We start from the raw sequence: 22,787 nt of genomic DNA, 5'->3' as shown, positions 1-22,787 counted from the left end.
GATGAAGTAACCTGCCCAAGGTCACCCACTGAGAAGTGGGAAGGGGGGCAGATATTTACGAGGGTTTGGCTGCACTGTTTTCACAGATGGTTTTCAGGCCAGGTCCACGCCGGAACCTTTGCTGCCATAGAAGGAACCGTAGAAGGCACCTGACGTGGCCTTTCGGCATAAACACCACCTGTGGCCAGGGCACTTGACGGGAGTTGTAAAAATGCAGAAAGCCCCTCTTCAAGGCTCTCAGCAGTGAGAGGATCACTCTGGCGCTTGACACAGCTCTGCCCCCATCACCCGGCAGGGAGACTTGCAGGTTAATAATTCTCCTGGCCCGGTGTCTCGATATTTTAGAAATCCAGCCATGCAGTGGGTATGGAACGGGGCAGCACCATTATTATTTTAAGAGAACTCAAACAAACCGAGTTCGTCGGTAAAGAACAGCAAGCAGTGGAATGAATGCTCAGTGGCTTAGCAGGTCAGACACCCAGTATTGAACAGTTTCACTTTACCAGCCCGGAGGTGGCACTTTCGCTACCGCTGTGCCACCAACGATGCCACGCCGGGGTTGGGTGCCCCTGCCTTCCCCTGCACTGTCCCCGTGTGTTGGCTATCATCCTCAGGCCTGCTGTGATGTGATTATGTGATGGAAGAAGCAGCCCGCCCGTTCCTGGGGTGGGGGTGGGGGGACGGAGAGCAGAGGGGACAGCTCAGGAGGCCGCACTGGCCTGGCTCTGCCCCAACGATGTGCAGTTCCATTGGGTTCTGAGGATGCAGGCATAGAGCCGAGGCCGGCCCTCTACCGCCATTCCATTCCAGTCCTTGATATCACCGCCCCGGTTCGTGTCCATGGCATGGGCGAGATCTTAGGGATTTCCTACTGAGGACACATGGGGTCTCGTCTCAGCACTAGCCTCCCATCGTCACACAGGGCAGGAAGATGGGCTCCTAGGATTCAGCTCTTTCCTCTCGGAACCCTGGGACCCCTGCCACTGGATTCTGTCCGCCACCGCCCACAACTGGGGCACAGGTGGGGCACCTGCCTCTTCCCAATTCTTGCCGAAGGTCTCTCCATGCTTGTATTTAAAACTCTTTGACATTGTGGGCCTCTTAAAATGGATTTTCAGGGGCGCCTGGGTGGCTCAGTCGGTTGAGCGTCCCAATTCGGCTCAGGTCATGATCTCACGGTCCGTGGGTTCGAGCCCCGTGTCAGGCTCTGTGCTGACAGCTCAGAGCCTGAAGCCTGCTTTGGATTCTGTGTCTCCACCTCTTTCTGCCCCTCCCCCACTCATGATCTGTCTCTCTCTCTCTCTCCCCCCCCCCAAAAAATTTTAAAAATATACATTAAAAAAATAAAATGGATTTTCAGCCTTTTGCTGGACATTTCATCTTGGGCAAATTCTCTCTACAACTATGCTAATTGCTTCACTCCCAATTGTTCTGATGTTCTCCCTTAGGATGCCAGGAACACACAGAGCTTTGCTTTGTGCCCTCCATCTCAACTATCTTCCCTTCTTTGTTTTACTCTCTTGTTCTCTGTCCTGGGGGAACACAGCTTATTCCTTCCCCATTCCAGACCTGCCCTTGGCAGGGTGAAGCCCATGAGACCACATCTTTTTTGTGGCTCCTTCCTGGTGTCTCTGTTGCTGTAGCTCCCAAAGGCACAGGCTTTATCGTACCCACTTTTGGACCCCCTGAGGCAGTATTCCCCATCACGTGAGTCCACGAGTGCCTGCTCCCAGCTGCAGCCCAGTCGGCCGGCAGGTACTCAGGGGGCATCTGTAGTTGGGGGAAGCACCGGGCTGAGTAGAGGCAGAGGTGTAGCTGTAAGGCTGTATGAGGCCTCCAGGTCTACGGGGAAACAAGACAGGTGGGGTCAGAGCCACCCGGGCCGGCTGGTTGGGCCGAGCTGTCCTGGAGCCACAGCACCGACCCCATGAGGCCTCACCCTCTCCAGATCTGCCACAGGGACACTGGCTTTCACTCTGCAGGCTGTAAAAGGGTAGAGCGGTTGTCTCCTATCTTGTCCCTCTCCTTCTGCCCCCGCTTCCTTCAGTTTCAGGTCCCTGGATGGAGGCCCCCGTGCATTTTGAGGGCAAACATCACAGAACCCCCCAGTAGGCTTCAAGTTCAGGAGAAAGTGGGCCACAGAGAAATCCATCCCCTCGAAACCAGGATCACCTCTGCAACTGCAGAGGCTTCTCTCCTCTGGGACTTATCAGGAACAATATGAGGAGACAGGATAGCAGGCAAATGTCAACTAGAAGAAATTTCACCCGTTTGCCTACAAGATGGCTCTGAATGGGAAGGCGGACAGGGAGAGCACAGCTCTCCAAATAAAAGGCTCTCTCTGAAGCAAGGTGGGGCAGGGCCTGGGGTCCGACCATTCATGAAATCCGCTGCGTTCTATCCAAGCACAGCCCCACCCTGCCCTGGGCCACACCAACCCTATTTACACTGCATACAAATCAGCACACAGGCTGAGAAACATTCAGGCTTATAAACAGCTGCTTTTTGAATGCATAAAAAATGTATCCACAACTTTCCAGGGATTGAGAGAAGTCCAGCTGCCCTAAGAGGTGTTCACTGCCACAAGTATGCCCTTTGCACATTTAGATCTAATGGTCCACGTGGCTTTGAAGGGGTTAACGTCACCCAGGGCAGAAGGCTAAGAGTGCATTGCTAAGGAAGGCAGCTCTCCTCTCTGGCCCTTACTGTCCTCAGCTGTAAACTGGAACACTGCCCGCCCTGGGCTAACGAAGGCTCAACAGGCATGTGCATGACAGTGTGTGTCGTGAAGGGCCGCTCTCACCAGCAGCCTGGCTGTCAGTGGGGCAGGGGTAAGGCTGGGGAGGGAGGAGAGCTGAGGAAGAGAGGCCAGTGTTACTGGTGGCACTTGGTAAAGAGTGAAGACAGGAGGCTTTGGGGCTGGGACTCTAGATGTCGGCTCGAAGGTGGGGCCTTGTCTGAACATGTCCCTCTCCCTGTAACCTAAGCTCTAGTGTCTTCCAGACCTTGCTCAGATCTTGTCCAGGTCTTGCTGGTGCCTATTTCCCCAGCAATCTTTTTCTTTTCTTCTCTTCTCTTTTCTTTCTTCTTCTTTTTTTTTGTTTTTGTTTTTTGAGAGAGAGCAAGAGACCGTGCTCTCAAGCAGGGGAAGGGGAGGAGAGGGAGAGAGAAAATCTTAAGCAGGCTCCGCAACTGTGAGATCATGACCTAAGCCAAAATCAAGAGTCAGATGCTTAACCAGCTGAGCCACCCAGGCGCCCCTCCCCAGGAATCTCGAGGTACCAATCACAGTGCATCTTCTCCAAGGATCCAGCAGACCCATGAGCGTGGCACCTATAGACCAGTGGGGAAAACACAGCTTTTGCCCCAAACCCGGGGCCAGGCTCTGGCTGTACCATTTCCCACTGTGTGGTCAGGGGTCAGATGGGGAAGAGGGCTCCCCACTGTGCAGACCTGCTCGAGACTCAGCACGTGGGGGTCAGTCCTCAACCCCAGTGTCCCGAACACTGAGGAAACAGGCTGAATGTTGCTTCCTCTGCACAAAAGGCTTCCACACCCTCCCTGCCCTGAGGGCTGGCGCGATGGCCACAGGCAGGGCGCATAATGAGCAGGAGGCAGAGACCAATGGACTCTAAGCCCTGCCCTGTTCACTCGGAAAACAGGCCTGTGGAACCAACCAATCACCAGGGGCACCACACAGATGTCTGGGAGTGAGGGCCTCAGAAAGGCCAACAATGCCACGATGACCTCTGGGCATTCAGGATCAGGCAGCCCCCGCCCCCCATGCTGCCCACGAACCAGAGTTCTACCTCCTTGGTGGTAATAACATGTTTCCGTAAGAGCAGTGAAAAAGAATGTTAGAAAAAGGCAAAGTATTAGCCAGGAATAAGAACACGCTCCGCCCCCCTCCCGTCCCACGGCACCACGGTCAGGCCCACAAGGCCCTTGTGTGCTCCCCGCCGCTGCCCAGCTCTCTGAGAAGCAGAGCGGCTCTCACCACCGGGCACCACACACTGGGAACCCTCTACCTCTGGGCCGCCTGCTCCCCTCCCTTCCCACTCTGGCCACACAGGTTCCTTACTCCTTAACCTCTGCCCTGCAAACCTGCGAGCTAGCCCATCAATCACCCCTACCAAACCCGGAACTTCTCCTCCACCCACTGCCAATCCCCAGGTCTATTCCACAGTTTTCCCTAAGAGCTCAAGACTTCTGAATCCAACAGGCCCCTGGAGCCTTCGCTGCAGGCATCCCAGGTTGCCCTGACTCGCCATTTCCTTGATGGGATTCACCATCTAGCACCAAGGAACGCACTCCCCTTCCCTGGTTTCCTGCCTTGGTGAGTGGCTATCCCTCCGGCCACCCACCTTGGTGGAAAACCTGGATTCATTCTAGATGTTTCCTCCTGCCTCCATTCTAGATGTCTCCCCCCGTCTTTCCAAATATCTCCCTTCACTCTACTGATCTCCTCCTACTCTCATTCTAGATATTCCTCCCACCTTCACTCTAGATATCTCTCCCACTTTCATTCTAGATGTCTCCCTGCCTTCGTTCGAGACTTCTCCCCTGCTTTCTTTCTAGATGTTTCCCCCACCTTCACCCTTGTTGTAAATATCTCTTCCCACCTTCATTCCTTAATGTATCCCTTTTGCCTCTAAGTAAACCAGCCCTGCCTTTCTCCATTCAAACTGAAAACCGAAGATGCCTCCATTCGCCATCCCAAAGAGCTCAGAAACCCATTCTCCCACTTCTGGTGACCTAACCTACTCTTACCTGGGCACATCTAGATGCCACTTGCTGCTCTCCCTGCCCCCAACCACCCTCCACGGTCAGAGGTTTTTCATTCCCCTCAGATGTGGCATTGGGCCTCTGGCTCCTGTTTACAGAAGCCCTACCTGCCTGCCCATCTCCTGCCTCCCCCACCCCTCCCCTGCTCCAATTCTGAGCGGTGCCCAGAGCAGACTCCCGTAGGCCTTCTCGTTGGCCATCATGATCCTTCTAGAGGGTCTCCTTGAGCTCCCACAGCCTCTTCTTTGCCCCACCGGCTTCCCTCCCCCATGCCACCCCCTCGAGTCACATAGTCCATCAGTGCCCCAAGGGCACTGCCAGCTTCACACACCTTTCCACAGGGCCCTCCATCAGCAATTCCTGCTCAACCCCAGTGCCTGAGCGGCCTCTCCTACTGGCCTTTCTCCCTTATACCTTCACTATTCCACTCTGTCCACCAATACACTCATTTTTCTAAGAAGTTGAACACCATTTCAGACCCAAACCACCTGTGCCCCTTATATCCCTCTCAGCCCACCCTCCTTTCCAAGAAGCACTGCCCAGGACTCCCCCTCCTACCCCTCACCCCTGGCCCCCAGGTCAGCCTCATCAGGCTCGTCTTACTCAGGGTGGTCACGATAGCCCTGCTACGGCCAGCAACACCGTTCATTCCCTGAGGCCCTCTCCCTCTGCTCCCTGGAAGCTCCATCCGTGACCCCTGCTCTCCCCACAGCACTCGGCTCACAGGCCACGCTCCATGCCAGAGCTCAGCAGGTCACAGGGCCCAAGCGGGCCTGCTGCTTGCTCCTGCGCCCTCCTCCTCCTGCACGCTTACCTTGGGAGACGGCATCAGCACTGACGAGACTAGCTGGACGCCCAGGAAAGGAAAGTCACCCCTGCCAGAGCTCACTCCCACCTCCCCACCACGCCAAGCTGCCCTAGGCTTTATCTCCCAGAAGCTCCTCATCCAGTCCCAAGTCCCCATCATTATTTAAACATCTACTTAAACTCCTCCTTACCTCTGGCCCATCTTCTCTACTGCAATTGGTGATTTTTCTAGAACACAAAGCAGCCCAGATTTCTAAAACGCCAAGCCAGTTTAAAAACCCATTTCTTGGGTGATTACCAGAAAGGAATCTGTGCTAATCATTATTTCATTTAATCACCAGAAGAAACTTATAAGGTGGGAACCTTACTTATTTTTTTAATTTTTGTTAAATGTTTATTTACTTTTGAGAGAGAGAAAGACAGAGCACGAGCGGGGGAGGGGCAGAGAGAGCGGGAGACACAGAATCGGAAGCAGGCTCCAGGCTCTGAGCTGTCAGCACAGAGCCCGATGCGAGGGCTCGGACCCACGAACCGTGAGATCATGACCTGAGCCAAATTCGGATGCTCAACCGACTGAGCCCCCCAGGCGCCCGTTTACTTACTTTATCTTAAATGAAGAAACAGCGGCGCAGAGAGACCCAGCAGCTTGCTCATGCTTCACGTGTAATAAGCAGGAGCAGCAATCGGGTTTGAGCCTTACCCTAGGCCCGCTGGCTCACTGTGTTCCCGTGGTCCTTGCGCAACCCCCATGTGCCCTGGTACCGCCATCTGTCATCCGTGTTAAGCCGTGCAGTTGATATTACCATGCCACTAGCCTGAACGCCCTAAGAAGGCAGGCTGTGTCCCCAGCACCTCACAAGCTGAATGCGGGTATCAGTCTCAGGCCTCAGCCTCTCGGCCTTGCTCTCGTTTTCCCCAAGACACAGGGGAACCAGTTGGAAGTACCCAGAACATGGCTTGGGGACCCCGTGGCTCCTGTCTGTGCCTGTTACTTCTCTCTGGTCTTGTTCCCCCCATCCACGGGGCAAACCTTTAGTGGCCTTCCCTGTCTGCAGGAACTTCCTCGATATGACCACTGGATTCTGACACATCTACCTGTCTGTCTCCACACAGGGGCTGGAGACCCCAAGGCAGCTCCAGAGCTGTGATGGGGCCTGCCCAGATGCCACCTCAGATGACACGGATGAAGCGATGCACCCACTGCAGCTTCTAGCACCCTCCACTTCAGTCCAGGCCCTCGCTGGCCAGGGAGGCGGGGTTTGGGCACAGGATTGAGCCTGGGCGAGCACAAGCCCCTCAGCCTCATGGACCAGGGCTGAGTGAAAGGTCCAGGGCTGAAACTGTGCCTCTGCAGGGAGAAAAAAACCCCTGGGCCTCCAACAGCCATGGATGGCCATGGCCATGGCCCAGGGGGAAACAGACCCTCACGTCATCTGAATTTCTCGATTCACAGCAAGGGACTGGTTTTAGCTTTCCTGTAGCATAAGCTTTGGCTTAGGTTAGCTAGGATTGAGTGTCTGTCACTTGCAGACCAGGATGCTGTCTAGAGAAGACAATGTGGACGGAATGTGGGGTCACGGGCTCCTGAGAACTCCGTGTACATACGTGTGGGCCAGTGGATTGGAGGGCCTCCTGCCAGAAGTCACGTCCTTCTCAGAAGGAACCTCAGAATGCAACATTAATTGGCAACAGGGTTGTGGCAGATATAGTTAGTTAGGATGCGGTCATTCTGGGATCTAGGGAGGACCCCTAATCCATATGGCTGGTGTCCCCATAAAGAGAGACACAGACACACAGGGAGAAAGAAGGCCATGTGACGACAGAGGCACAGACTGGAGTGATGTGCCTACAAGCCAAGGAGCTCCAAGGCCTGCTGGCAGTGCCGGAAGCCTGGAGACAGGCACAAAAGCTGGTCCTGTTTAAAGACTCCCAATTTGGGTTCTTTGTCACAGCAGCTCCAGGAAATGCATGCTGTCAGTCCTGCAGGAAAGGGTCTGAGCTAGTCTCCGGAGGCAGAGCTGGGAGTGCCGAACGGCAGGGGCAGTTGGTGGGAGGCAGGTGAATCGCTAGTTTCCTTCTAACCAAGAGCAACGTGAGCTCCTCTGCAACAGATGGCTCCTGGACCACAGCAGCCCACTCTGATGAGTATCTACCAAGTGCCAGGCTCTCCGGTCCACACAGTGCCTCTCACCCTGTGAGGTCACCTCCAGTCAGAGAACCGGGCTCCTCTGCCTTGCTTCATCTAATTGACAAGTAGAGAGGCCGTAATTCATGACCAGGTCTGCAGAGCTCTTCCCCATGCTCCTGGGTGGAGGATCAGGCTATTTGGGGGGGGAGGGGGGGTAGCAGGTAGGGACGGGGGTGACAAAGGGTAGGTTTCTAGCTCAGTAAACAGCACAGGTGGAAAATTCAGCTTCCTCTGAGATGACATCTGGGCAGGCCTGCGGTTCTGGTCATTCTGAAACCAATACCTGCCAGAGCCCGCCACGTGCCAGGTCCTAAGCAAAGCCACCACAAACCTGCGAGCTGGGCGTTGCTGTCCCATTCCATAGATGGGACCAGGGAGGTGAGGTGATTTGCCCAAGGTCACACAGTGGTGAGAGGGAGCCAGGGCAAGAGCCTGGGGTGTTTGGCTCCACAGCTGTGTTCATTTTAGCTCTATTCTGCCTGTGGAAAATTCCCAAAACTTCCCAAAGAAGAAACAACCAAGCGTCCAAAATGAAACACCAGACACTTGCCCCAAACTACGGGGATGGCAGGGTTGTGGAATGGAGCCGGAAGCTGGAGGCTCAAAGCAGGGAGTGGGGAGGGCTGGCAAGGGGGAGGGCTACGAGGCATGCCACGCCCACAGGAAGAAGAAGGGGGGGATGATGAATGCGAGGCTCCACAAAGCTGATGACAAAGAGCAGAGTCAACTGGAAAGGTGGCAAGGAGAAAGGAAAGGAAAGGAAAGGAAAGGAAAGGAAAGGAACAGCCCCACCAGAGAAGCCAGCTTCAGGCAGGGTGGGGCCAGCATCTCCCTTCGTGGGTGACCTGAGCAGAGTCACCTCCACCTGGAAGCTGGCAGGGAAGGTCCCGTGAACAAACCCAGCAGGCTCTTAGGCCTGAGCGCATGCAGTGTCCTCACATGCGCAGTCCCAAGCCTCTCTGTACTCTTATTTAATAAATGAAATCTCATCAACTTATCCTTCTTCCATTATCACCGCTGACATCAATCTGATAATATTGGCCTGGTGTGGAATTGGGCTATTATATGTCCTCCTGATATTTAATTTCAGAGAAACATCGGCAGGGGGTGAATATATGGAGCAGGCTTTTTATTACAGGCAGCAGTAAGGAGATTCCAAGTGAATTAGACATTCATCTTCGTCAGGTCCAATCTAGCTGTTCAGGAGAGGGTTTTGTTTTAACCATGGCTGGGGCTGAGGTGCTGACGAGACCAGCTGGTGACCAAGGACTTGGTTAACCGGCTGCTATCGACGATGTGCCATTCAGCCCGGGGAAGTGGAGCCCAAAGATCCTGCCATCGATCAGCCTGCCACGCGGGATCACTATCAGCTGCTCGAAGCTGGCCTCCAGCTGCCCCCATCCCTCAGGCAGGAGGCAGCTCTTCCGGGAGCCAGGCCTAGCGAGATGGCCCTTCCTCGGAGAGCAGAGGGAGAGCTCTGCTCCCAAGAGGAAAGGAAACACAAATTGGCCCCTGGCTGCCTTTCAGTCCATGAAGGAGAGGCTGCCCGTGACAGGATTCTTCCCAGGACTATCACTTCACACACACACACACACACACACACACACACACACACACACAACAGTGGGGAAAGGGCCGTGCCTGGCTTTGTGCCCACTTCCCCCCTGGGATCCCTCCTGAGTCCCTGGACGTGTGGGATGGACATGGGCGGGTGCCCTCTGGGTGTCTGCGATCAGGGAGGATCCAGCAGGCTCGCAGTGTCTGAGGAGGGCCACATCAAGACCACCTGGGGCTGAAGAGCTTTCTGGCACCGCTTCTGCCCACGAGAGAGGCCCATAGCATGGTCCTTCAGCGGCCATGGCCCTGGCGTGGGGCTTCTGCCTGGGGCGGAATACACAGTTGTCAGCGCTCAGGGCTGCTGGAGGCTTTCAGGACACACCCTGTGCCAGCCCGGCACTCACCAGAGGGGGAGACGGCATCGAGGAGTGGGTGGAGGGCCCCCGGGACCCCTGGTCCCGAGCAGCCCCTCCCTTCCCACACCTCTCTGAGCCCTTGCTACCTCGCCCCTGGGCAACTTCAGAGGTGCCCTGGCTGACCTCCCTCCCTCCCTCCCTCCCTCCCTCCCTCCCTCCCTCAGGTCTGCCCCTCCAGCCCACCTCCTTGCCAACACCAGCGGGAGGCCTAGGAATTCCCATGGAAGGGAGGCCAGGCCTGCCCTCCCAGCTCTGTGCTCAGCCCTGCCATATGTACCCACGATCGAGGCTCCCAGAACCTACGCAGACCAACCTCACAGCAACGCTTCACTGGGAACCAAGATCCCCCTCACACGAGGGTCCAAGAGCCACCAGCCTTCACTGGCCATCTGCCCCTACCGCCCCCACCTCTCTCTCCTCTCACAAAACCCCGCCAGCTGACCCAGTAAACAAACAGCACTTCCTTCAGTCAAGGAGCAACTATTTGCCGAGGGCCTGCAGTGCACCAGACCCTCAAGGGACCAAGCCATAGCCCTACCCCCAGAGACCCCCACTTGCCTACATCTATAAGGCCCAGAGGCAGGGCCAGCCCCTCCCTGTGGCACCTAAGCCACCAGCGCCCTCCTAATGGCACAGCCTTGAGAGGAGGTCAGCCTCCTGCTGCCTGAAGACCCTGAGACAGGCCCCTTCCGGGGAACACTGAGTCACGTCAAGACCCCCCCACTTCTGGTTGCTTCCAGACCCACAATGGCCCTTGCCCCTTGGGAGATGAGACTACCACCGGCCACTGGAGGGGACACACACAGAACTGCAGGGTGAAGTAGGGACACGCCAGGAAGGGAGGAATGGGACCTGGGGAGGGGAGGGTGCTGATCGCCAGTCAGCTGGGACAGCTGGTGGAGGCTGTCATGCTGCATCGGCACAGGGTGCGCTGCAGAGAAAGGGGCCCAGGGCCTGGACGGACGATGCGTGGCCTGCTCACCCGTCCCTGGCAGTCTGTCCCCAAGTCACTGCGGTGAGGGGATGCCAGCACCTGGGAACATCTGGGGTGGCTATTTTTCGCAGGCCAGGCCTGTGGGAGGTGCCACCACGGAGATGGGCTCCCTGAGCCCACGGGAGGGGTCCAGGCAGTGTCTTTGACCACAGAGCCCAGGGGAGCCAGCCACAAAGAGGCGGTAGGCATCTCTGGTGGTGGCCGACTGGCCGAGGTGTCCCTGGGACCGAGACACTGGGCAGTCTGGTCAAGTCTTATTTGGTTCGCACAAGTAAGAAGGCCCTCAGTCTGATGAAGACAGATTTGACTGCAATTACCCTAAGAGAGCACAGGCAAGTCACAGCCCTGCCTGATTCCGAGACCTGAGCCCCTTCCAGAAGAGTTCCAGGCTACCGTGTACTGACCAGGGGAACCACGTGGCATTTGCAAGAGCAGAGAAGAGGCAGAGCTCCTGCGCTGGGGGGATGGGGGGGTAGGGGACCTGCAGCAGCTCCTGGCCAGCTCCTACCGCCACCCACTCGGCCCACGGAGGTGGAGACGGCCCGGTGGAGTCTCTCGGAGAGTCCCGAGAATTCCAAAGCTTCCCCACAGCTCCTGCTTGAGGTTGAGATCTTCCGAGGCTGTCCTCTGACCTCCAGCAGTAGTGCTGACCTCCTACATCTTCTTCCAAAGCTGGTGAGCCTCTGGATCCTGTATGGAACCCTCTATGCCCAGAACACACGTAGTGCTTGTTTTCCTGACTAGTCGCTGAAGGATGTGAACCCCCTCTTCTCAGGCCCCTTCCCACCCCGTCCCCTTTTTGGTTTCACTCCAGTCCCTCGACTCTGTCTTTGTCACAGCTGTCACTGTCATGAGTTTGCTTGTCTGGCTGCACACCCATCATCCATCCACGCATGCATCAGCCTGGGCACAGTTTCTAGGAGGCATGTACTATCAAGGGCAGTGTGTGTGTGCCGGGGTGGGGGGGGGGCTGCCCCTAACACAGCAAAGCAGAAACACCTGGAACAATAATCAGAGAGTTATAAAAACTGGCGGGGGGTCAGCCTGGTGAGTTGAGGGGACCAGAGGAAAGAGAGGCGGCCTGGAGGCCAATGGGCCTCCCACTTGGGTCCACAAAAGTGGAGGGCGGCGTCCTGCTTACCCTGGCTTCCCAATCTCATGGGAACCTGTTCTCACTTCTCTGTGTCCTCTGTCCTAAGACTACGCTGGCTTCCAAGCCCTTCCCCAGTCCCTCCGCTGCACCTTCCACTCTGCCCAGGGTGACAGACAAGTACCTGGACGGTGAGCCAGTCCCCAGCCTGGCTCCTACTGATGGAATCCAGCGCCTTTCTTATGGTGCCCAAAGCCTTCCATGATCTGCCTGCTTCCCTATGGGGACTCTTTCAACACCCTTTGGCCACCGTCTCTGCTCTAACACGGGGGGCCTGCTGCTGTCTCTGGAACACGCTGGTTCTCTTGGGCCTCTGGGTCTGAGCATACATGACTCGCTCTGCCTCCACACCCCTGCTGTCAACATCAGGTCCCTGGTCACCAGGCTGCCTGGCAGATCCATCCATCTGCACGGCCCAGCCCCATCCCTATTTGCCGCAAAGCCCCCTGCCCATCAGGAAGACCGAGGTTCTTCTATGTGGGAATGGCAGTGCTATAAATACCAGTTGGGGGCCTACTGTGTGTCCGTGCCACCTGCAGCCTGTCTGGAGCCTGTCCGCATGATCCACAGGACGCAGAGCTGTCATGGCACATGCTTCTGTTTCTTCTCTGGCCTGTAAACTCTTCTCATTGCTCATTTATTCCCAGTCCTTGCTGATGCTGCATACAGCAGGTGCTAAATACGTAAGAGGTGAGAGAATGCCCTCTGGGCCATGTGTCCCCAGTCTGTACCTTGGCTCCCACCCTTCCTTCTCTGGAACACCCTCGTCCCTCAAGGCACCACACAAACACCACTTCTGCAGGGACCCGGCCAAGGCACCCACTAATCCCCAGCAGACCCATGGTGCACTTCCTGCTTGCGTGGGCACCCATATCAACCGAGGTCCTCTGCCGGAATGCTGCCTGCCCCCTTCTTCCCCCCCGCCCCCGTCCCCTCTGCCTGGAAGAAAGCATTCCCAATCCAGTGTGGCCTCTGTTCTGTGGCCCTGCTCACCTGTGACAAGCACCCATGAGGGAGCTGAACAGCTGTGGTCAGACCTGTGCAGAGCTGTCTCCCCATGGGGCTGGGAGTGCCTTAGGGCAGGAACCACAGCTTATTACCTTTGTTTGCTCGGGTCCTTGTCTAATGCTGAGTGGGAAGCAGATAATCCATAAATCAGTTGAGATAGCCAGAGCATCAATAATGAAGTCTCTGGAGCTCCATCTCCTAGGTTCTTGGGGCAGAGACCATATCCTCCTGACCCGCTAGATGTCTGCCTGGTCTGGCTTGGTGCTCCGTAACCTGGCAGGCAGGCCCTGGACCATCTATTCTGAACTTCTTTAAAGACGTGTGTACCTGTCCTGGGCCAGGCTGCGTCACTTTCCGGCTGTCCCCTCATCTTTGCTGCTCATGAACACAGTTCATTTTCCATTGCTAGCCTCCCTCAGGTCCAGCCTGGGCCACAGCTTGCCACCCGCCTGTCCTCAATGACTCCTTCTTAACCACCACAGGCTTGGGGGAAGCCTTCCAAGGGCCTGGCCCTCGCTGCTCTTTGAGGCTGGAGTCCTGGCCCTGTGAGTGGGATCTGCGCGGTCCCAGGACATCTTTGTAGAGGTCAGGTGCTCGACACTGACTGCAAATGAACAAGCCAGACAGCTTCCCTTTGGGGGCTTGTAGGGACCACATATTGTGTTCCTGCCTGTCTAGGCCTTGGCCATGGCCACCTTCCACAGCCACCAGTAGAAGTAGGGTGCCATGTGGGAATGCCAGCACTTTCCCCTTCAGCCTGTCACCTGAGTGTACGAATAGGGTTTGCAGTGTTGTGTGCTCTGGTGAGAGGGCTGACCCTCCACAGGTGACACAGGGACAGGGAGGGGAGAACTGAACCTAGACCTGTCACGTGAGTCTCAGACAGTAAGCAAGCCTGGGGCAACACTCTGGCCACACCTGCTCCTCCCTGGGGGCCTTCCCTGCAGGTGCCCCTCAGGGTCTGGCCAATCGTTTCCCCACTGGCTTCCTGTATTCCCCCTCCACATGAAACCCGAACTGAATTCTTGAGCCCACCCCAGCCCCCAACATGCATCTGGGCTACTTACTGTCACCGGCCGCCTCTATCCCCACACACCTGGCCTGGGCCTCAGAAACACCCTCCAGGTCTTTTCTTGCCTTGTCTCATGTTCAGCCTGCACAGGCCACATTCTTCCTCCTACCACCACTGGAAGTGCCTTCCCACCAGGGGGGCCTCCTCGCTCCTGCTCCCCTCCCCCTCCAGAACAGTCCCACAGGTAGGTAAGTGATAACTCGGAACCTAATTTCCTTCACCCACTCGCACACAGTTCTTTTCACGTTGTCCTTTAAACAGTAGAAATGTTTTATCAGCTGAACTCTTACACATCATCTCAGTGAATATGCAGATTAATAGGGGGTGCTCCCCGCGAGTCCTTTCCCTCCCCCCAGAGTCTCCTCAAGCACAGTCAGAAACTAAATGGCACAGATAATCACAAGGGCCTCCTATGGCCAACTCTGGGTATTCTGAGCAGGAACCCCCAGACACTGGGCCTGCTTCACTGTAAGGGAGACAAGAAGGATGGCGGCCCCACCTCTGCCAGTGACAGCAGAGGAGGCAAAGAGGTCCCTCAAGGGGTCACCTTTCCCTGCACCTCAAATGTCGCCATGGACAAGAAGGGTACTGTTGGCAGTATGTTTTTCATGCACCCAGAAAAATCAGTAGCCTCATTCTCTAAAGCCACCTCTTGCCTTTGGGCCAGGGCTCACTTCTTTTGGTGTGAACACAGAGTCGGCCCTGGGTTACTGGAACCCGGTGAGACCTCGGAAAGAAGCTGATCCAGGGTGAGGAAGCCAAAACAAGCAAGGGGGAGAGGTGCGGTGGGAGGGGGGCTATGCCTCTGTGTTCTAACTCCTATCACCGCAAGGATGCTGAAGGACTGCAGCTGTTCTCAAAAAACAAACAATGGGCACCTTTTCCTTCAGCCTTCCTTTGCCCACCCAGCAGAAGTTGGAGGAAGGGCTGGCGAGGAGGAGTCACTGGGCAATAGCGGTGGCAGTGTGCCACTGGGGCAGTGGGTGGGGACGCAGAGGTGGTGGGCAGAAAGGCAGCCAGAACGGTTGGGAGGTTGGTAGAACGGAGCACAAAGTTCAGTGATCAAGCAAAGAAGTATACATGTTTAGGAAAACAGGAGCCTGGCCTCCTGCGCTCTGAGAAAGGACCTCTAAACATGGAGAGGCTACAAAGAACCCTAGGTACTGGAATTAGAGATATCAACACAAACTTTATATACAGAGACAGGTAAGTACATCTTACAGGTGTATGCATATGTGTATGTATACTTACTAACATACATACAAGTACCTACAGGGGCTTGTGCATAATACATATATTCCTACTTCTATCTACTGAGAGCACCTAGAAGCACTGACACCCCAGTAAGAATGGGCATACCCAGTGCCCACATCCTGGTTTCTAAATACCATTCTCCAGTAAAAGCAACAGGGCTCCTGAGAGAAATAGCTGATTCCAGGGCCGGGACCGAGAAAGAACAACAGTCCTGGAATACCTTGTGCCACAAAGTCAAGAAAGGCTTAGAGAATGAAGAGATGTGTCGAAATGACAGAAGAATCTGTTTGAAGGGCCAAATCTAAGATGTTTTGAGCATCAAGTTAATAAGAATATTCATTACAACATAATGAGTAATTGTGAATCCTGGATTCTTCACTAATATAAACAAATAAGTGAGTGAGTATCTAAGTGGGGGAGAAGGGAAAACTTCCTTTAACAGAGTGTCAATTCATCAGTGTAGGAGAAACAATGGAAACAAATAATCACCATTTGGCAACTGTTACTGTGGTGGCTGATTCCGATGAGAGTCGTCTTTGGCAACTAAGTTTGCAGGGTCTGATGAGGATTTGGATACTGGCGTACTATGGAGCATCTCCCCACAAGATACTGATCAAATACAAAGGGAAAAAAGTGCAGCCTTTGCAGCAGAGGGACCAGGCAGAGGCCACTGTGACTGAGTCAAGGTCAACATCACTAGTGACAGGAGGAGAGGCACCATTTTGAGGTCTTCCTGTGAAGAAAGCACAGCTTGAGTCTGGTCATGAGGAAGTCCCGGGTAGACCCAGGTTGGGGTCACCCTACAGAACAAAAGGCCTGTATTTAAGACCGCCGAGGTCATGAATGACAGGGAAACAGTAAGGAAATGTTCCATGCTGAAGGTCACCGATGACACGTGACAAGTAGGTGCAGTACAAACCCCTGGGCGGGATCCTGGACCAGAAAGAAAAAGGGGCAGCTGGGAAGCAGGCGAGATGTGCATGTGGTCTGGGACTGAGTTGGTGCAGCATCCTGATCGGAAGGGGTGTGTGGGGGTCACAGAGGATGTGTCCTTGGGGGGGCACCTGAAGGACAAGGATACTTGGGGCCAACAGGTCACCAGGTCAGAGGAAGACAATATTGTTATCTAGAAAGAAAAGTAATGACACAAACTCTAACGTGTGAACAGTTGGGCAAACTGGGTTAAGGAGACATAGGAATTCTTTGTACTGTTCTTGAGAACAATCGTTTACAATGATTTTAAAATAAAACAGACACAATAAGGATGGTGATTTGGGAGGGCTGAATGCATTCAAAAGGATGTACTTGTCCCCAAAAAGCGCCCCACCAGACTTTCTTGTTTTCTTCCTTTCCCCCTAGTTGGGGGGGTGGTGGTAGGGGAAGTTTGGCAAAAGGGTTCTAAATTCATCTGAAAAAACAAACTGGAAAAAGATCATCAAGGTAGAAGAACTTGTTCTGCGGGATATTTGTTTTAAAAAAAAATTTTTTTTTAACGTTTATTTATTTTTGAGACAGAGAGAGACAGAGCATGAACGGGGGAGGGTCAGAGAGAGGGAGACACAGAATCTGAAACAGGCTCCAGGCTCTGAGCTGTCAGCACAGAGCCCGACCCGGGGCTTGAACTCACGGACTGCGAGATCGTGACCTGAGCCGAAGTCGGCCGCTTAACCGACTGAGCCACCCAGGCGCTCCTATTTGTTTTAAATAACAGTGCTGCATCATGTGCTTTAAATATATTTAAAATGTGCAGGACTGGCCTTGCAAAAGAGTCTAGACCCAAGGACTTTAGCATATGATTGGACAGAATTTTAAATTCTGGGGACAAAGGACTCCCTTTCTGGGGGGGGGGGGGGGGAAGGTGGACTCTACTTCACATTTTACACATAAATAAATCACGGCGGGGGGGGGGGTCATTTGGGGCAACAATTTAATGACAGGAATAAAAGCCTAGAGGTACTAGTCCTAAAAACATAGGTATTGGGGGAGAAAGGCCTTTGTAATGCAAGTCACAGATAGAAAAATGAACAATAAACACACTGGATCCCTATCCCCAAATCAGCTTTCGAAGGGCAGAATATTAAACAGGAAAACAGCCATAACAAAAATGAACAAGATTATTAACACTATCAGACAGAGACCTTTTAAGAAGGAATAATAGGGAGAAAATGGGCAAAGGCCACACATGAGCACCCAACAAAAGAACAAAAATGGCCAGTAACATATAAAAAAGGGTTTAACCTAATAGTTGAAGACAGGAGGAACTTTAATTTTTTTTTAATGTTCATTCATTTATGAGAGACAGAACATGAGCAGGGGAGGGACAGAGAAAGAGGGAGAATCTGAAGCAGGTTCCAGGCTCTGAGCTGTCAGCACAGAGCCCGACGTGGGGCTCGAACCCACAAACTGCGAGATCATGACCTGAGCCCAACTGACTGAGCCACCCAGGCACCCCACAAGGAGCTTTAAAAGTGAGAGGCTTTGCTTGGTTTTGGTTTTGAGATTGGCAAAGTGTTTTTTAGAAACACTGCTATAATCCGGTGCTTGCGAAGTCTCAGGAGAACGTATATCCTCCAGCATCACTAGAGTGAAAACTGGTATAAAACCTCCATTGCTCTGGAGACCAGGTGGTAAAATGTCTATACATAAATATATATAAATATATAGGTTTTTGTGTGTGCATCTTTTGACCCAATAATTATCTCCAGCAGGATTTAAAGAGTTTTAAAAATTGTTAAATGTTTATTTATTTTGAGAGAGAGAGAGAGAGAGAGCGTGCGCACATGATTGGGGGAGGAGCAGACAGAAAGAGGGAGAGAGAGAATCCCAGAAGGCTTCACACTGTCAGCACAGAGCCAGAGGCAGGGCTCAATCCCACGAATGGCAAGATTATGACCTGAGCCAAAATCAAGAGTCGGATGCTTAACCAACTGAGTCACCCAGGCACCACTCTCTAGAAGGATTTAAACAAGGGCACAAAGACAGGAAAGGCTGTGGGTCATGGTAGTCATTACCACAGGGAAAAAACAGGAAAACACCCGAGGATCCATCAATAAGAGACTGGTTACTTTAGTTCTGGTACGACACACAGAAGAAGAAGAAGATGGTAATTAAAAATAAAGATCTAGGGGCATCTGGGTGGCTCAGTCGGCTGAGCATATGACTTTGGCTCAGGTCATGATTTCACGTTTCTGTCAGCGTGGAGCCTGCTGTCTCTCTCTGTCTCTCTGTCTGCCCCTCCGCTGCTTGTGCTCTCTCTCTTTCAAAAATAAACAAGTATTTTAAAAAATGAAGATTTAAAACTACACTGCACGACACAGAGGTAGGTTCATGGCATGTGGATGAGGAGAAATGGAAGGTGCTGGAATGGGGTGTTCTCAAGAGCTCATGATCCTATTTATGTGCAAGAGTGGGTCTCTGTTCTTAGAAGTCACAGCGATGTCACCAGAACAGAAGCATGGGGAGATTTTGGATGTTTTAAAACTTCTATATTGCCCTGCATTGTTTGATTATTTTCCAATAGTCAGGTATTATTTTTCTCATCAGAAAATGTAACTGTTTTTCATTTTGAAAAACTGTCAAGATATATACTCATCGAATATTTTTTTTTATCACAGACCATTTTAAGATGCTACAAGAAAAAACATTTCAAACAATGTGGAGGCGCAAAATCTATACGTAAGTATTAAGTGCAGTGCCTGTTTATTTCTCATGTGTTATTACATGTATGTGCATATGTACACACCCACAAATCATAGGGGATCAACATGGGTGGGCATGCAGAGTAAAGGAGTGCCCGCACACAATAGAAGCTAAATATTGAATGAGAAGGCGCGAATAAAGGCTGTACTTATGTCTGAAATTCTAAAGTAGAAGCTCCAAATTGATTTGCTCAGAGATACAGTCCATGGAATATGTGTATATTTTGCTGCATTTGTTAAAAGATCAGTCATGTTATTTCAGCTCCCCATCTTGTTCCATCACTGCCCAGGTATGTGAGAGAGATAAAATTCATGCTTCCTACACTGTCACAAGTCACAGCTGTCACAAGCCAGTGGTTGTGTGGCAAGAAGCCATCTCAAGGCATTTTCCTTCTCTTCTCCTGCTGTGTGTACATCTCCCCCAGACCCCACCCCCACCATGCACACACATATGCACACACATGTATGCACAGACTGAGAGGCGGGCTGGAACAAAAGGCTGAAATGAGCATGAAATCAGGTAGAGATGGATGTAATTTCCTGCACTTGGGTTTAAGAATTATCAACTGAACAAGGATAGGATATGGGAGAGTTGTGGTTTAACAGACTGAAGGCACTACCTCTAGAGTTATCTGCCCAAAACACGCATCTGATCATGCCGTTTCAAAGCTCAGGCACTTCTGATGGCTTCCCGAGGCATCAAAATAAAGCCGGAACCCCTGGCACTCAAAACCCTACCGTCTGGCCCCAGCTGTGTGCCCCAGCCACACCTCCCTCTGAAGGGGTAGGTTCTGGAGGCAGCTGGCGTGGTCTGCCATCCGACTCCCCTGCTCATCAGCTCTATCACCTTGGGCAAGCCCATTCACTTCAAGGACTCTCCATTTTATTGTCTACAGAAGAGGGATAAGAAATGAGATAATACATGCAAAGTGCCTCATGGTTTGCCTGGACCACGGGAAGGGTCTGACAAATGCAAGTGCCCTCCCACAAGCCGTCGTCCTCTTCTGTGCACGGAAATATTTAGAGGGGCGCCAAGGAGCAAGAGGAGCAAAGGGAAGAATGAGACAATAGGATTGCGGGAGGACAGGGACAATCAGAACAGCTTCTTGACAGCTGGAGCCGGGAGGCGGCGAGTGCCCCCCCACCCCCCCGCGGTGACGTACACACAGAGCTTGCGGGGGAGACCTCCCACGTGGGGACTGGAGGGGGCTAACATGCAGGCAGTCCTAAGGGAAGAGGGCCCCGAGGAGCCCGCAGACAAGGCAGCAGGGCTGACCTTTCCTTCTGAGCCCAGCCATGGTTACCAAGTGTCACGGCCCCGGGCGCAAGAATTCTCCTGAGTAAGCACCGGGTGTCTTGGGTACTGGGATTTTATCTACATCTGAAATGTAGAGGCATTTCATCTAAAAACCTTATTGGCATGGGTCTTTTAATGTAGCTGATGGCACAAAAAAAAACTGCAACTTGGAAGTCTGAGCTGGATGCTGGATTCTAACCGTCGGCAGCAGTAATAAATAAGATGAACTAGCATTGACTGAATCCTCATTACGTGCCAGGCCCTCTGTCTACTACTCTATATACACACTCTCATGTGATCTAAATGCCAGCTCGCTGGGTTGTTCTCTTATCCCCATTTTACGGTCGAGGAGACAGATGTGGGGAGACCGCCTGATGCGCAGGCGTGCAGAACTGGTATCGGAACTAAGGGGGCTTTGCTTTCAGGCTGGTGCCCGGACTCCCTTCTCTACGGTGCTGGCCATGAAGAGGGTCATTTGTTAATCAGCTTCCTCGCCCCCAGGCCAACAGTCACAAGCTGATGGCCCCTTGCCAACTCCCCTTGATGGAAATGGATTCTGTTGCAGCCTGCACTTTCGCAAATCAGGAGAGTGGGGATACAGCGACCCGGGTAAGAAGAGCTGTTTCTCTGGGTTTTTGGGGTCATGACTTGCTGCTGGCTGTCTGAACAGCAAGATAATCTGCAGCCTGCCTCTTCTCAATAGCTTGGGAGTCCCTCATTTTCTCAGTCACATGGCTCTGAGAGAGGACACCCTTAGCATTTGGGATCCTAACGTGGGCCCAGGCACCAAGAGTTATTGTAATCCCAGCTACCGTAGCCAGGGACTGAGAAAAGCCCCCGCAATACCGTCTCCTTATGTGCCACCCTCAACCCCTTTTTAATTTTTTTTTTTACATTTAATTCACTTTTGAGAGAGCACCAGTGGTGGGGGGTGTGGGGGGCAGAGAGAGAGGGAGACACGGAATCCGAAGCAGGCTCCAGGCTCCGAGCTGTCAGCACACAGCCCGACGCGGGGCTCGAACCCACAAACCGCGAGATCATGACCTGAGCCGAAGTCAGACGCCCAATCGACTGAGCCACCCAGACCCCCCCCCCCAACCTGCCTCAACCCCTTTAAGGCTTATATGCCTCATCTTCTGCCCACAGTTGTCACCTGAGGAGGCAAAGCCTACAGAGCCACCCAACTTGCTCTGTGACAGAACTGTGATGAGAGACCACAGATTCACAGCACAGCCCATGTGCCAATTTTGAACCTTTACGGAGGGACGTGGCAAGGTAGGACCCGCTGCCATGTACGGAGCACCTGCTCAGAGTGGAATTCACCCATCACACCAGGGAAGACCCCGAGCTAAAGCAGACAGAGTGGCTTGCCTGAGGTCATCTGGATCAGGCTCCAAAGCCCAAGCAGCTCCCAAGACAGAGCTGTAAGGTGCCATCTTCCTCTACTCCCTCTGAGATGAGCCGCATATGCGCCCTGGGCCGCAGGGTCACCCCACACCTAGCTCCGCCTCTCATCCAAAGCCACCACCGCGTGGCCCTGTCCAGGCCTCTCCTTTCTGGTGCTTAGAAGCCCGGTCTCTCAAATTCTGCAGGCAAGTTGAATTCGGTGCCAGCTTAGACCCTGTTGTACCTCAGCCAATAAAACAGAGGGCTGCACGGTGTGTGAGTAATCCTAGGGGACCAGAGCCAGAAGACTTAGGTTGGTCCCTAATCAACTAACTGGTTTCTGAACTTGGCAAAGGCACTTAATTTCACTTATGGCTCCCGCATGTTTGAAGTGGGGGAAGAACTGGGCGTTTTGCAAGAACACTGGTTTCCCCGTTCTCGATCTGCATGACCTGGGACAAATTCCTCAGTTTAGATAACCGTCAGGGTTAACTGAAATGGGCTGAAACTACCCACGCCAGGCTGTCTCGTGTTTGAGGAGGGGGTTACATGTGGAGGCACGGGGCCAGTGTGTAGGGAGCTGGGCACCTGCATAGTGGTGGGTGGCAAGGACACTAAGAAGGGAGGGAGGCAGACAAGTGGTGAGGAAAGACAGAGACCAAAAGTGACGTGTGACACAAACGGAACATGGGCCGCGTGTGGGATTCAAAATCTCCCAGTAGCCATACTGAAAAGGTAGAACGAAACAGGTAAAATTAATTTTATTTTTATTTTTATTTATTTATTTATTTATTTATTTACGTTTATTTATTTTCGAGACAGAAAGAGACAGAGCGTGAACGGGGGAGGGTCAGAGAGAGGGAGACACAGAATCCGAAACAGGCTCCAGGCTCTGAGCTGTCAGCCCAGAGCCCAACGCGGGGCTCGAACTCACGGACTGCGAGATCATGACCTGAGCCGAAGTCGGACGCTCAACCGACTGAGCCACCCAGGCGCCCCAAAACAGGTAAAATTAATTTTAATGCTATTTTGTTTTACCAAATATTACCATGCCAACATGTAAGCAGCATGTTGAGATATCTCATGCTCCTCTTTTTTGAACTAGGTCTTTGAAATTCAATATACTAGCCACATACGGAGACACATGCTCATACACTGTTTGCAATATGCGACAG

General features: G+C 53.1%; 1 protein-coding gene across 3 annotated transcripts in view; it reads right to left on the bottom strand.

Moving 5' to 3' along the window:
- CHCHD6 (coiled-coil-helix-coiled-coil-helix domain containing 6) overlaps positions 1-22,787 on the bottom strand; it is a 248,397-nt gene that overhangs the window by 3,828 nt on the left and 221,782 nt on the right. The gene's annotated exons all lie outside the window — the stretch shown is intronic.

The sequence above is a fragment of the Acinonyx jubatus genome, chromosome A2 (assembly GCF_027475565.1).
Source record: "Acinonyx jubatus isolate Ajub_Pintada_27869175 chromosome A2, VMU_Ajub_asm_v1.0, whole genome shotgun sequence".
Taxonomy (NCBI): domain Eukaryota; kingdom Metazoa; phylum Chordata; class Mammalia; order Carnivora; family Felidae; genus Acinonyx; species Acinonyx jubatus.
Note: the sequence above shows the minus strand (reverse complement) of the source record. Positions and strands in the feature narration are given on the sequence as shown.